Source organism: Notechis scutatus, chromosome 9 (assembly GCF_049901735.1).
Source record: "Notechis scutatus isolate UNSWTSFEM ecotype Mainland chromosome 9, rNotScu1.2, whole genome shotgun sequence".
Taxonomy (NCBI): Eukaryota; Metazoa; Chordata; class Lepidosauria; order Squamata; family Elapidae; genus Notechis; species Notechis scutatus.
Window position 1 is genome coordinate 20,054,487 of NC_142017.1, and position 16,430 is coordinate 20,070,916.

Consider the following 16,430-nt stretch of genomic DNA (forward strand, 5'->3'; position numbering starts at 1 on the left):
AGCAAAGTACCAGCAAAGGAGGGGGGGAAACTCCAGAGGAGTTCCTGAGACAGGAAGTCTAGTCCTGCCAAGAATGTAATAAGGGTCGACGGAGAGGCAGTTTCTGTAAGCAACACCAGAATGTTTCCTTCCTGCCTTCCTTACAGGATTAGGCCAGTAATTTCTTCTAACAACCGGTTCTCCGGACTGCTTAGGATGTTAACAACCGGTTCTAGGGAATAGGTGCGAACCTGTAGAATCCCACCCCTGATTTCAGACAAATAGTTATCTGGTTTCTTCTTAAAAACTTCCAGTGTTGGAGCATTCACAACTTCTGGAAGCAAGCCGTTCCACGGATTAATTGTTCTCACTGTCAGGAAATTTCTCCTTAATTCTAGATTGGATTTCTCCTTGATAAGTTTGCAATCTGTAACTTCTTGTCCTGCCCTCGGGTACTTTGGAGAATAGGTTGAGCCCCTCTTCTCTGTGATAGCCCCTCACAGCTGTCAACATGTCCCCTCTAATGCTTCCCAGCTATTGACTGAATTTCTGTGAAAGCTACAGTCTATCATAGAAGAAAACCCCAATCGCATCACCCTAGTTCTTCTCTTCCATAGGCTAAACATACCTAGTTCCCTTAGCCCAGGGGTCCCCAAACATGGCAACTTTAAGACTTGTGGACTTCAACTCCCAGAATTCCTCAGCCAGCTGGCTGGAGAATTCTGGGAGTTGAAGTCCACAAGTCTTAATGTTGCCAAGTTTGGAGACCTCTGCCTTAGCTGTTCATCTGGGGGGAGGGGATTCTACCGGTTCAGACCGGTTCAGTCGAACCGGATGTTAAGTTTTCATCTGGTTCACTGAACTGGTATTTCAACCGACTGGCTGGCCTGGCCCTGCCCCTCCCACCCCTCCCCTCCCCGAAGTCTCCACATGGCCTGTTTTGGATGCAGGTAAAGTGCAGGGTCCACGCTGAGGCTCTGGGAGCGGGAAAAACAGGCCTTCCAGAAGTCCAGAAATGGGCCTGTTTCCGGCTTCTGGTGGGCCTCCAGAGCCCGAGAGAGGCCATTTTCACCCTCCCGGAGGCCCGGGGGAAGCCTCTGGACCCTGGGGAAGGTGAAAAATGGCCTCCCAGAAGTTCCAGTAGGCCACACCCACCATGGCCACGCCCACCCAGCAACCAGGCAGTGAACCAGTTGCTGGGATTTTTGGTATCCCACCCATGCGCTCATCATATTAATTTAGCCTCCAGACCCATTATCATCTTTATGGATTTAGTCAGGGGGAGAGCCAGGTGGGTTCCTTCTCACCCATGAAAGCTCAGGAGATCTGGGGAACATCAGAATCTCCCAGGTCTATTTTTCCTGTAGGGATAAAACATGAATTCTGCCTTGAACAGCCAGAGGTGTATTAAAAAAAATAATATTGTTATTGTTCTTCTGATGAGGATGGTGCTCCCCTATCTTTCCCTTAAGGAAACAAAAAGCAACTAAATACAATCGTAAGAAATGTAATAATGTATTATTTGGGGGAAACAAAACAAAATAAAGCAGTAATGCTTACTTTTTGTAACTGTAATCTACAGCTGGCAGGAAGGTATTAAGAAAGAATGAAAAAAATCAGGTTCCTCAACATTTATAGCCAAGACTGGCATGGGAGATTTCACAGTTGCGTCCTCTGTGAAGCCAAACGTTTTACACCCACCTAATCAAAACTGAAATCTTTGCTCGGTGCATTGCCGTTTCCATTGGAGGTGAGAAAGACATCGAGGTACCTCCCCCAAGCAAATCAAATGCACCAAGCGAAGGAACGAGTTCACATCAACACCAGCTGCTATCGAACGGTGTGAGAAAAGCTTTCACAGAGGAGAGTGTGGGTCCCAAAGTAGGAAGATGAAGGCTGTGGTGTTTTCTGCCACAAGTTGGGCTTTCTTCATCTAGGGCATGATGTTGAGAAACATCGTGGAGCCCTTTGAAAGAGAAAGAGATTGTCGGAATTTTGGAAATGAATTTATTTTTCTTGGGCAGATGGGCTGAGAGTACCAAATCAACCAAGGCAAGTTAAAAACAGCAGATCTAATCCCAAACAAAAATCCACCTGCATCTTCTGCATCTCTGCCTCTGAAGTCACAGGACTTGTTAGAAAATTTAAAAAAGGTAAGAAACACACTCAGGAACAATCAACAACACCGTGATATCTTCCAAAGACAGACAATCAAAATTGAAATGGGAGAGAAGGAGAAGAGGAGAGAAGGAGAAATCAAAGGAGAAGTAATATAAACACAGTTTTCTTTCCATACGCTGCAACAGAATTCTCCAAACTTGGCAACTTTTAAGACTTGTGGACTTTAGCTCCCAGAATTCCATGGCTGGCTAAGAAATTCTGGAAGTTTAGGTCCAGAAGTCTTACAGTTGCCAGGTTTGGAGAATTCTGATATAGCCTACAGCTAGGCTACAGTGCAGTTCAGCTCCAGAGCCACACAGAAAACCAAGAAACAGTTCACGCGAAGATTGAGTTTCTTCCTCACCATCCAAACAACTTGGGAGAACATGATTTAGACTTCTAAGCAGCATAAAACTTTGCCTTGAACTTGCCATTTCTTCCATGGCTCCTGGAGGTAGAAGATCTTTATACTTATAGGACTTCTCCACCCAACCATAAACCAGTTGAATGGGTTCAGGGGTATTTCTCAAGAACAGTTCTCCATTCCTCCACTCACAATAGAATTCCCTATGCCTCCACAATCTAGAACTGCGGTGCCTGAAATCCAATCTAAGCATAGTTTCATAAAATTGTCTGCTACAACATATTGCCTGTCAACGTCTTCCTCAGCCTCAACCACAATAACACACGAGCAAACAACCAATACAAACTCGAGATAAACCACTCCAAATTCGATTGCAGAAAATACGACTTCAGCAACAGAGGGGTCAGCGCCTGGAACGCCCTACCCGACTCCATGGTTACAGCTTCAACCTCAAACTGTCTACGGTGAACCTCACCCTATTCCTAAGAGGTCCTTAAAGGGGGTGTGCATAAACGCACCAGCATGCCTACCATCCCTGTCTTACTGTCCCCATTTATCTGTATTTACTCTCTTTGTTCATACTTATACTTGTTATCTTGCATGTGTTTGACAAACAAACAAACAAATAAAAAGGCTGAGGCAGGATAGTTCTGCAGAGCTCCACAATCTTTCAAAGCCTAAGTTGTTGGAGTGTCTCTGTGAAACTGTTAAGCGAGGAAGTTCCTCCTGATATTTAACATTTATGTCCCTTTCAAGCTGTTATTCCTACACTGCAGGTACATCCCCAGGAGGGGTCCAAAAAAACAAAAAAGAAATTTACAATGGTGGCTGCAACAATGCAACTGAAGTTGTGCCTCTTTTTAATGGGTGTCCCAGTGCACTAAAAACAGGATTTCAATTTCATGGTCATTATCTACCTTTTTTAATTATTTTTCCCACCTTCCCTATAGATGCCTCTGGCTGCAGAAAATCACCATTGAACATCTTTTGGAGACCCCCCTTCAAGTACTTGAAAACTACTCCCACTCGTTTCCCAACTAGAGCTGTCTCGTTCCTTCATCTTGTTCTCTTGAGACTTACTTTCCAGTTTCCTGACCATCTTCCCTGCCTTCACTTCTGTATCCGTTCCCGTTTATTTGAACGTGGCTCAAAATGGTGCTTCAAGAACCAGACTCAACTGAAGTCTCAACAATATGCAATACAGCGAAGGGATTACCTGAAAAGTTGGTCTTTTTAGCTAAGGGAAGCAACTGGCTTTGCCTCAACTTCTGCCTTTTGTCTGAATCACCCACAATCAGCTGATGATTAGAAAACGGGGTTACAGAAAACCAGTTACTACGACAGTATCACACACCGGACATTCCTGTTTTACATAAGAGCTTACCAGCTCATGGACCAGATGCATCTTAGCCTACTTTGGGCTACCACATGACGGGTTATGAAAGCTTGGAAGGAAATTCACTTTGGAGCTGATTTTTGTTGCTGTTGAAGTCTACTTCCTTTCTAGGCTTTTCTAGTAATGTTATCATCTCAAAAATCAATTTTGTAGAAGAAAAATTGTACCATGATGACTACGGGGGAAAAAACCATGTGGGGGATGAGAAATGAGAAAAGAAAAATCACAGAATAACAGAGTTGGGACCTTGGAGGTCTTCTAGTCCAACCCTCTGCTTGACCAGGAGTCCTTGTACCATTCTGGGCAAATGCTTGTGTCTCTTTTTGAAAGTCTCCAATGTTGGAGCATCCACAACTTCTGGAGGCAAGCTGTTCCACTGGTTAATTGTTCTGTCAGGAAATTTCTCCTTGGTGCTACCATAGGTCTCCTTGATTAGTTTCCATCCATGGCTTTTTGTTCTGCCAGATGAGATACTTTGGCAAGGAAGGGGAAGCTAATGGAACATTATAACAGAGAAGAATCGCTATTTGGGGGCCAGCAAAGATTCTCAGTTTCACCTGACTTGAAAAACCTGTTTTATTTCAAAAGCTGAAATAGGAATCTGTCTAACCACAAAACATCCTATTCACTGTTTCTCAACCTTAGCAACTTTAAGACATTCTGGATTTCATACTGGCTGAGGAATTCTGGGAGTTGAAGTCCAGACATCTTAAAATGTTCAAAATTGAGAAACACTGACTTAAAGAGTATCGCCTTTGGCCCCAGGAAGATGGAGAGGCTAAAGTCCACCTTTCCTGAATACATGCATAAATATCCAAGGGGCAGAGTTGAAGGACATCAAGACAACCCAGTTAAATTTCTTTTTTCTTTTCCCTTAAGCAGGGATTAATTAGGAGCTCTTGTGGTGCAGTGATTAGAATGCAATGTTGCAGGCTGACTCTGCCAACTGCTAGGAGTTCGATTCTCACCGGCTTGACTCAGCCTTCCATCCTTCCGAGGTGGGTAAAATGTGGACCCAGCTTGTTGGAGACAGTACTCAGACTCTGCAAACCACCCAGAGAGGGCTGTAAAGTACTGTAAAGCAGTAAATAGGGGCGAGATGATGAGAATCCCCCAAGTCTGAACATGTTCACTTTACACTCTGTTCCCAGAGGAAAACAGCAGGCTGATCTAGCAACTCAACCTTAAGTGCTCCGGGGACATCATTGTGAAAAATTGAAGCTCGGTGGTAAAGCTGGATATGATTCAGTCTCGAGCAGTTCCCAAACCTGGGAAATACAGGTAAATCTCGACTAACAGTTCAGTTAGTGACTATTCACATCCCCATGGTCACGTGATCAAAGTTTAGGCACCTGGCAATCTTACTATGGTTTTCCTATAAAGATTCTCAGTCCTCCAGGTCACGGTTGTCCCAAAGGTGCTTTTTCAACGGGCTACTGGACTTTCTGGTTTTTCTTTGAAGACGTGTCACTTCTCATCCAAGAAGCTTCTTCAGCTCTGACTGGATGGTGGAGAATAGAAGGATTCTCAAAAAAATTGCAGGCTATAGGAACCATAGGGACGTGGTGGCTCAGGGGCTAAGATGCTGAGCTTATCGATCAGAAAGGTTGGAAGTTCGGTGGTTCGAATCCCTAGCACCCGCGTAATGGAGTGAGCTCCCGTTACTTGTCCCAGCTTCTACCAACTTAGCAGTTCAAAAGCATGTAAAAATGCAAGTAGAAAAATAGGGACCCTTTGGTGGGAAAGGAACAATGTTCCGTGTGCCTTCAGCATTTAGTCCTGCCAACCCACATGACCACAGAGACGCCTTCGGACAGCGCTGGCTCTTCGACTTTGAAATGGAGATGAGCAGCATCCCCAGAGCCAGAAATGACTAGCACATATGTGCAAGGGGAACTTTTACCTTTGTAGGAACCATTTTCACTTCAGTTTGAGATGCAGACAGCCCAGAGTGAACCCCAACAGCCTGCACCTGTCTCCAACAGGGAAGGGACACAGGGCAGAAAAACATTCCACAGAAAGTACAACTCAAACTTCTCAATGAAAGAAGCTCCAAGTGGCCTCAAAGACACAAATGACCAGCGGTTTGCAAGCAGTATAAATCCTCCCATTCCCCACCATCTAGTCAGAGCTGAAGAAGCTTCTTGGATGAGAAGCGAAATGTCTTCAAAGAAAAACAAGAGAGTCATTGTCAACAGTATATAAAGAGAATTTGTGTTTTATAGGTGGCATCTACCCCCGGCAAGAATAACAAAGATGTTCAAAGATAAATCGGCGAAATGTTGGAAATGTCATCAGATACCTGGATCGTACCACCATATGACATATGTGGAAGCTAAAAGATATTGGACTAAAATAACACATGGCTGGAAAAAAATGACAAAACAGTATAATAGATTTAAAACCAGAGATATTTTTATTGGGAATTTTACCTGAAGGTTTCAACAGAGAATTGACATATTTGATTATTAATGTTTTAACTGAAGCTAGAATTGTATTTGCTCAAAATCGGAAAAATGGGAAAATTCCAATGGAGGAGGAGGTGATTAAGAAAATAATGCAATGTGCAGAAATGAGTAGATTAACATTAGCAATTAGAGAGCAAGAAGAAAAAGAGTATTTATATGATTTGGGATTTATTTTATCAATGGCTAGATAGAAAAGTAGGAAATTGAAGTACAATAGAATAGCAATGATATGTCACAACTGATTATTTTGGAATAAATTACAACATGAACAAAAATTAGTAAGAATTGAGATTTGCTCTAAAGGATAATATGGATTTGAAATTAAAGTCTGAGGATGGTGTAACAATAATATAATATGACATGGAAAGTTAATTAATGTAATATGAATGTAAAAATAGGAAGACTATAGAGACTGTGCACAAGAAATATGTACCAACCGACACACTGTATAACTGTAGGAAGGTTTTATTTGTTGTTTTATGTTTATGTTTGTTGTTAAAAATAAAAAAAACATTTTATAAAAGGAAAAAACAAGAAAATCCAGTTGCCTCTTGAAAAAAGCACTTTTGGGATTTACGAAGGTTGCAGTATCCGAAGGTCGTGTGTGATCACCATTTCAACCAGCTTCCAACAAGAGAAGTCAATGGGGGAAGCCAGATTCGCTTAATGATGAAATGATTCACTTAACTGCACTGCTTCGCTTAACAACGGTGGCAAAAAAGATTGTAAAATCTTTGGTTCTTAATTGTGGCTGTAAGTCAAGGACTATCTATATTGGGGAAAAGTCTGTAACAACTACACCTTTTCCATCACCTCCTGTACATCTGGGAAAATCAACTCCAATTCAGTCGGGATTGGAGGCTGGAGATTTGAGGGAGCAATATATTTTACTCTAATTCCTTCTGAATTCAAGCTTAAACCTGAGATAGGATTGGCTCCAGAGGCTATGAGAATGAGAACATCCTGAAAATGCCTGCAGCTGTTTCATTGCTTGGCAGAACCAAATGAAAATACCAACGATGTAGAATGCTCAGAGGACATTAATCTCACCAAGTTTCAACATGACATCTTCAAGGGTTTCATCCCAATAAATATTTGAAGTATTTGCCCACTCCTGCTTTATGACAGATAATAGGGATGAGTTAAAGAGAAGCAGCAGCAGCTTTAGAAATATCCAGAAAAAACTCAGGTTGCAGGGACCGACAGATTGTCGATGGATTCCTTTTCAATTTAAAAATTAAAATGAACACAAAGTTCGAAAAGCTTTTCCTCTATGGGGGAGGAATGACCACTGATTGCCTTTCAAAGTGTTGGGGCTTGGCTGCCCCTGATACCTGGACTTGCTGTGGCACCAGGAAGGCTGGCCTAGATGGGGGCCTGGCCAGAGGTGGTTATTCAGCAGGTTCTGATGGGTTCTGGAGAACTGGGAGTGGAAATTTTGAGTAGTTTGGAGAACCGGCCAATCCCACCTCTGACTGGCCCCGCCAACCCCATCTATTCTCTGCCTCCCACTGAATCCCAGTTGATCGGCTGGGTCTTCTTTTGATGCCCTGCTGGAGCTGGAAAGCAGGTTAGTGGGGTGGGGAGGGAATGGGGATTTTGCAGTAACCTTCCCCCAGGAGTCAGGAGGGAATGGAGATTTTGCAGTATCCTTCCACTGCCATGCCCACCAAGCCACGCCCATGGAACCAGTAGTAAAAAAAATTGAATCCCACCACTGGGCCTGGCCTCCCCCAGGAGGAGCCCTCTAATCCTGGCCAGGCTCGGCTACATGAGAACTACACCCTGTTGTGCTGAATCTACAAAATAAAAGAATAACAGCATTATTGTAGGAAGTGCACCCCACTACTCCTAGTTGAATGCAATATTTTGGGAAATATTAAAAAGGTAGGATAAAAAATATTTCCCCTAAAGGAGAAATGAAAAAAATATTAAGGGAGGCAGCAACCAGCCCCGGTTTCCCTGCCCCCCCCAAGCAGAAACTGAGGAAGCCAGCTTTTAGAACTGCAGATTTGGTAATCCGTTCAGAGAGACTGGGTCAAGACAGAAACTCAGATAAGGAACAAATAAAGGGTTGACAAAATTAGCTCAGACAAACACCTCTTTTGCCTATAGAGCCAGATATGACCCCTACATGACCCCCATGGGAATCCAGAAGGTATAAAAACTACCCACTCTAAACTCCATTTTGTCAGCTGTCCCTGAATCTCATGTAGTTGGTGGTTCTGCTTCATCAATAAAATGAACCTTTCTTTCCTATCAGCCCCCAGCCTCCATTTTATTTCCTGTGCCTTTTTTCTCCCAGCTTGGAACTGGACCTGGATATTTCTTCCAACAGAAGGGGCCTTGGAGGTCTTCTAGTCTAACTCCTGCTCAGGCAGGAGACCCTATATCGGGCAGACGGCTATCCAATCTCTTCTTTAAAAACCTCCAGTGATGAAAAACGTGGAAACGTTCACAGAAGAAGAAACAATTTTAAAAATATTAGACTGTGCAGAAATGGACAGACTAACATTGAAGGTAAAAGAAAAAGAAGTCACAGAACATTTTCGAACTTGGGACTTGTTTTATCAATGGTTGGATAATGGAGGTAGGAACTAGGAGTTTAATAATGTCATGTAAACAAATTGACTCACTGTTCACTAAGCACCTATTGTATATACAAAGAGAAAATATATACTTTTTTTTAAAAAAAATGGGAAATTGGTTCCTTTGTACTCTTATATGTCACACAGCTCAAAATAAAACAGGACATCACTCCTAGAGAAGCAACATGTAAGTATGTGGTTACAAGTGGAAGACTTTTATAAGCAGCAGTCAACTAGCAGCTAAGGCAGACTAATATAGAATGTTGCTTTGTAATCAAAAATAACCCATTTCTTCCTTTTCTGAATATGCCTTGGCTTCTTTCAAAAAAAAATCGACTGCTTTAATTTCGGAAGTTTAAACAAGATAATTTCGTTTTCAAAGCAGCAGCTCTCGATCCATCAGAAGCCATTTCGCTGGTTAATTGTCCTCAAATGTCAGGAAATGTTTCCTTAGTTCTTGGTAGTCTGTATTAATTATGATTCTGCATTATTTAGTTAGCAGAGGCAGTGAACCAAAGGCTGATTCAGTGGGATCCCATGCCATAAAGAAAGTGGCATTCATAATCTTACCAACCCAATCTTTTAAAAAACCCAAACATTTGGAACCAGGCCTATGGGTGTTAGTCTGAAACTCACTTCCCTCGTTGTGAGAACAATTAATCGAGGGAGCAGCTTGCCTCCCGGAGCTGCTAGTGCAGACTGGACTGGACAACCATTTGACCAAAATGGTATAGGGTCACCTGCCTTGAGCAGCAGGCTAGATTAGATGATCTCCCAGGTACCTTCCAATCCTATAATTCAGCGTTCTATATTCTATTGTTGAGAGATTTCAACCAGCTTTGATTAAGCACGTTGTAAAAGTTTGCTTCCAGATCCAATCCAAGGTATTAGTTTTATCGGGGATTACATTTACTTATTGATTGATTGATTTGATTTGTCAATCTCTTACAAGATAATAGGTATAAGTATTGTCCCATCAGATCAAGTAGGAGAAAAATGGTGGATCCCATCTGCAATGGAGTTTATTTATTATTTGTTTATTTGTTTTGGTTTTTTTGTCAAGCATGTATGAGAAAATAAGCATAAGTTTGAACATAATATATAAACATATAAGTATAAACAGGTATCAGTATATATCTAGTAAATGAGTACGAATAAATGGGAACAGTAGGACAAGGATAGGCAAGATGGTACGCTTATGCATGGCCCCTTTAAGGACCTGTTAAGAATGGGGTGAGGTCCACAGTAGATAGTTTTGAGGTTGAAGTTTTGGGGGTTTGAGGATGTGACAACAGAGTCAGGTAGTGAGTTCCAGGCAATGACCACTCTGTTGCTGAAGTCATATTTTCTGCAATCGAATTTGGAGCAGTTTACTTTGAGTTTGTATCTATTGTTTGCCCGTGTAATATTGAGGTTGAAGTTGAGTTCCATCTGATGGAACCCAGGAGGGGAGAGGTTAGCCCCAACCCTCGTGGCTTTCTGAAAACCCTCAAAACATGGTTTTATTTTCATCAGAATCCCCTGACAGCAGAGATCCTACGCATTGGTTGACCACGCATGGCATCTTCATCAATCCCTCATAATCTTAGCCTTATTAATTAATTCAATTGCTTTTATAATATGGTTAAATTGTTGGTTTTATTATACATGGCCCAGAATCTCCTTGGTTGAGATTGACAGCCATATAAATGCGATAGGTTGACTATATGTTTAATATTACAAGTCTTAACAGCAGCGAGGATTATATTCACACAATATTGAAAAAAATGAAGAAAACACCATGAGACGAAGGGATAATTAGGAAAATAGTAGATTGTGCAGAAATGGATAGACTTACATTGAAAATTAAACAGAAAGAAGGCACAGAATATTATCAGACATGGAATTTATTTTACCAGTGGTTGGAAAAAAGGGATGGAGATTAAGTATGTAATCTGTATTTTTAAGCAAATTAAATACCCAGACAACACAATGTTTATTAAGCACTAACAAATGTAAATGATAGAACATTAATAAAATTTATATTTAAAAAAATAAATTTGATAGGTTAATTCATTAAATGGTTCAGCCCGCAAAGGAGAGCCAACTTGGTGTGGCGGTGAAGATGTTTGGCTAGAAACCAGGAGGCTGTGAGTTCTAGTCCTGCCAACTGGGAGACCTTGTACCTCACAGTGACTCACACTCAGCCCTAGGAAGATGACAACAGAATTAAACCATTTCTCGTTCAGTGGTAAGAAAACTGCACGGAACTGACCAGGAATCAAGGTTGACTCAAAAAGAGAGTTACTTTACTGTAATGACTTAAAGGAACCAGATTAGAAACGAAGACCGTGACTAAGACATGCATCCAGCTGTGGGGAACCTCTGGCCCCTGACTCACTCTCAGCCCTAGGAAGTCAGTAATGGCCAACTGCTTACAAAAATCTTACAAAAGACTGACTCCTATAGGTGTGATGGCCTAGAAGTGAAGATGTTCAATTAGAACAGTGGTCCCCAACCTTTTTGTACCAGGGACCGGTTTCAAGCAGAAAATTTTTGCAAGGGCCGGGGGAAGAGAAGAGAAGGAGGCTTCGCTTCTCTCGCTGCTCCACCATCCAAGGAAGAAACTGCTTCAAAGAAGCGGGGGCTTTTCCTGTCGCCGCAGCTATTCGAAGCGCCGCTTTCACCCCCACTCCCACCCCGCGCGCGCTTCAATCCACAGTGTCCCATTCTGCCTGCCTGCCTGCCTGCCTTAGTTTCTGGTTGTTTGGGAGCAGCTTCGGCTGAGAATAATAACTATTCGCCTTTTACTCAGCCGAAGCTGTTCCGATTCAACCATTAACGAAGGCAGGCAGGCAGGCAGAACGGAGCACTGCGGGCGGGCGGGCGGGCGGACGGGGTGTGGGGTGGGGGGAGAAACGGGCGCTCGGAGGCGCTGCGGCGACAGGAAAAGCCCCCCGCTTCTTTGAAGCAGTTTCTTCCTGTGCTGGTGGAGGAGCGAGAGAGCGACTGAGAGAGCTGACCCAGAGAGAAGAACAGGCTTCGTTGCTTCCTCCCTCCCCTTCTTTCATTTGTGTCCTTGATCCCCGATCCCAGCAGCATTCACCGAAGGTGAAGAAAGCCGCCATTTTTTTTAAAAAAATTCTTTATGCCCGGTAGAGAGTGCTCCACGGCCCGGCACCGGTCCGCGCCCGGTGGTTGAGGACCCCTGAATTAGAATATAGCCAAGAAGTCTACATTTTAGTCTTCACCTAGCCAGGAAAGTTCCAGAATGGGGAGGTCTTAGGGCCATTCTTCCCCCTTGTCCTAAGCTACCTCAACAGGGTGGTTGTTGTATTTGAATTGTGTTCTGCTCACCCCTCCTCCAAATAAGAATGAGAACAATCAACTGAAGGAACAGAAGTTGCCTTCGGAGGTTGTGGGAGCTTCATCCCTGGAGGCTTTCAAGAAGAGATTGGACTGCCATCTGTCAGGAATGGTGTAGGGTCTCCTGCTGGGGCGGGGGGTTGGACTAGATGACCTACAAGGTCTTTTCCCACTCTGTTAATCTTATTAAAAGCTAATAATGATGTTTGAGTGGGCTGGTCAGGACTGAGCCCACATTTACGGAACAGGGAGTTGAGCTCTGCTTATCTATTTATTGAATTTATATGGCGCCCATCTCCCTTTCCAGCGTGACTTTGGGCAGCTGTTGGACACTGGGATGGCAGGAGCACCAGCTCAAAAGAATAAACCCCCATTCGAATCATAAAGCCATAGGGCTGAAAGGGACCTCAGAGGCCCTCTAGTCCAACCCACTGCCCAAGGCAGGAGACATTATACCATCCAGGAAAAAAAATGGTTGTTTAATCTTTTCTTGGAAACCTCCAGCATGACAGATAGCAAAGCTCAAGTTTGCAGCCAAATTAGAGGAACTCTGAAGATGAATTTGAAGTATTTGAGGGGCTGCCCCAAAGAAGAGGAGGGTCAACTTATTCCATTCCATTCCATTCCATTCCACATTCTATTCTATTCTTCATCCCAATATTCCCTTCTCTTCCCTTCCCTTCCCTTCCAAGGCAGGACAAGAAACAATGGATGGAAACTAATCAAGGAGAGAAGCAACCTGGAACTAAGGAGAAACTTCCTAACAGGGAGGACAATTAACCAGTGGAACAGAAGTTGCCTTCAGAAGTTTTGCATGCTCCATCACGGGAGGTTTTGAAGAAGAGACTGGGCAGCCATTTGATATAGGGTCTCCTGCTAAAGCAGGGGGCTGGACTAGAAGACCTCCAAGGTCCCTTCCAGCTCTATTCTGAATTGAACTGAATGAAGCCAGAAGCCCAGTTACCCTTTTTAATTCGTGCTTGTTGATGAGCTTTGAGAATAACCTTGAGGAACGAAAAGATAAGCCATAGTCAAAGCAATGGTCAGATTTAAATTAAAAAAAATCCACATCCAGGGCAAAAATGTAATTCGAGAAAGTCTCTCAAATTTGGAAAGACTCTGAAATGCCCACAAAGGAGGGAGGGTTGGTGAAGATGCCGGAACTAACAAACTTAATTTGTTTACTTAGAAAAAGATCAGCAACTACGGTTATTAATGAATGAAAATCCCCTGTGGATTCTTTGCTGAAAAAAAAGGGGGGTTTATGGATGTATTGATTACAAAGAGTAGATTATGGAAATTGTGATGTAACATTAAAAAGAGAAGGCAAAATATACAATGAATATAACTGCTCTAAAAATGATCATAAGTCACTTTACCCTTTTTCTTTATTTTTCCCTACTTTTTTTTTTTCACTTCAGTTCAAATCTTGGGTTGTTTTTTTATTCTGTTAACTATTTTGTTACCTATATTAATAGTATTAGAAGAGAGGAGAGGGCGGAGCTGGCGTCATGACGATACGGCATGCGATCTCGGAGGTCTGAGATCACAGCCAATATCTTTGCCCCTGGACGGTCCAAATGGATCTAAACCGTCTCGAAGAGATGGCGAAAGTGAAGAGCGCATCCTGTTGATCCCAGGGATATCGCAAAGTCCCTGGTAGATCCAGGAGAAGCTTTTCTTGCCAGCGGCAAAGAGGCAACCATTAAAGCTGCTGAAGTTGGGACAGCTCCGAAACGGAAGAGAGCAGAAGGAGAAAGTGTGCTGGTTTGGTGAGAACTTTTTTATTCTAAGACTTGAAAGGACACCCTAAGGAAAAGAAAGAATCTGTAAATGTTTTGACAGAAGTGATTAAGCGGCGATTTTAAACAAAAGTGTCAAAGTAAGGTGTGTTTTTTTTTTCTTATTGCTGGATTTCTATACACGATTTTGTACTTTTGAAACTGGACTGGTTCTTTTCTTATTTATACCTATTTTTTCTTCTCCTTTTTGATTTTGTAATATTTTAGGCTAGAGGCTCCCTTTAGTTACTTAGTTACTTCCCTTTTTTATATTTCTTTCCCTTTTTTTGGTATTTTTTATTACATTTTGCTTGGGAAAGGAGAGGGAAAGTGAGAGCAAAGAAACTTAGTAACACTGCCAACTAGAGGCTTGAAAATGCTTTATTTCCTGTGACCAGACGAAGCTGAGAAAGCTGAGAAAGCTGAGAAAGACAGAACTGAGACTCCTTTTCAAGGACATTGCTATGAGATAAGATAGAGGGAAGAGCACGGGAGAGTGTTATTGCAGGTGCTCTTCTGGATTTCTATCAACAGCTGGAGCCTGGTGTTAAAGCTTATGAAAAGAAAAGGTGATAAGTCTTTGGAGAAGAGAGGTATAATAAGAGCCTTGGATAACTAAACAAAGTGCAGTGTGCTCTTTTTATTTTTTCTAAGCTGTACTATCCCTCCTTACCAGCTTTACTGTATTTTTTTTAAAAAAAATCTTTATTCTTGTAATAACTATTTGGGTTTTTGGCCTGGTTGGAGCTTGTTTTTGTCTTTTTTTTTTTTTTTTTTGGAAGTTCAATCTCCACGTTTGCTTTTTATTTTAAAGGGAAAGCCTTAAAAGCCTTTTCTCTTTTTTTTCCTGGCATTTTTTGTTTTTTGTTTATCTACCCCTTTGGTTCATTTTTATGCACTTTTTTATATTTGAGACCCTTCAATTGGATTAAGGTGTTGAAGAACCTGAAGAATTTTTCCCCTTCTCTTGTTTTTTTTTAAGTCTTTTTCTTTATTTAACTACTGATTGGATTAAGGTTTACAAGAACCTGAAGAAATTTTGTCTCCCCCTTTTTTATTATTATTATTACTATTGGGCTTTTTTTCCTCTTTACCATTTTTATTTTTTACTCTGAATTATAATTGGCTACTTCACAATTGCATTAAGGTTTAGAAGAACCCGAAGACTTTGAATTGTTTAAAATGAGTAGGAAACTTACAGCTCCTGGATCCTCAACTTCTACTTCTGCCTCTCCACCATCTGGAGGACAATGTTCAATACAAACAATGTTAAAGCAAGAAAAAGAACAAGAAAAAGTGACTCTACAGATGATTATGCAAGGAATCCAAGATATTAAAGCAAGAGCAGAGACTATTGAAAAGAGAATAGAGAACATCGAACAAAGAACAGGGAAAACTGATGAAAAAGTGGAGAACATTCAACAAATGATGTCGAAGTATGACAGGAGATTCCAAAAAATTGAAGAAGATAAACAAAGAGACAAGAAGATTGGAGACATTGACAGCAGATTAACTGTGGTTGAACAAGATAAAAGTGGTATGCTGAGATGGGAGATGGACAGATCAGAATTCTATCTTAGATTCCAAAACGTAGAGGAAGAAAAAGGACAAAATCTAGCTGAGATAATGATAAAAATATTGGCTGAAGCTTTGGAAATAACTGAAGAGAATATGATGGATGGAATAGATGAGGTATATCGAGTCTTTACAAGATATGCGATGAGAAATAGCTTACCAAGAGAAATTCATATTAGATTTACAAAGAAAGCCATTAAAACGCAAATATTGCAAGTGGCAAGAGAGAAAACATTGAAATACAAAGGCAAGGAGATTGTGGTCTTAAAACAAATACCCAGAAGAGTGAGAGAGATGAGAAGAGAATACCGATTCCTGACTAAAATGCTACTTTAAAAAGAGGTGAAATATAGATGGCTGATTCCAGAAGGGTTAATGTTCACATGGCAAGAACAGAGACATAGAATTGATTTAATTGAGAAAGCAGAATTATTTTATACAGAATTTTTTGGAAGGAAAGAGGAAGAGGCAGAAAAAGCGATCTCACTAATTGAATTCCAAGAGGACTGTCAAATGGAGACTGAAAAAGAAGAAGGCGCAGTAGGTGGAAAGGAGGGAGCCAAAGAACAACGTGAACCAAGATCTACGAGAGCTGCTAAACCCAATTATAAAATATAACCATGGAAGAGAAAAAACAGTCCCAAAAAATGTGGGCAGAACCCCCCAAAAAAGAACAGTCAAGGCCAGGAAAATAACTCCAAAATGGAATGCATTTTAGTTGGGCATTATTAAATGAATCAGATAAGAATTAATGTCATTAGATCCAAGTTAGTT

General features: G+C 41.7%; 1 protein-coding gene across 5 annotated transcripts in view; it reads right to left on the reverse strand.

The window, feature by feature from the left end:
• Positions 1-16,430, reverse strand: part of LOC113420285 (adhesion G protein-coupled receptor G1-like) — a 79,804-nt gene that overhangs the window by 39,444 nt on the left and 23,930 nt on the right. Inside the window, exon 1 of one of the 5 annotated variants that reach the window (XM_087971716.1) lies at positions 3,584-3,789. The exons of the other annotated variants lie outside the window; for them this stretch is intronic. The gene's annotated coding sequence lies outside the window, so the exon portion shown is untranslated. Of the gene's footprint in view, positions 1-3,583; positions 3,790-16,430 lie in introns of those variants that run through there. 5 annotated transcript variants of the gene reach the window in all.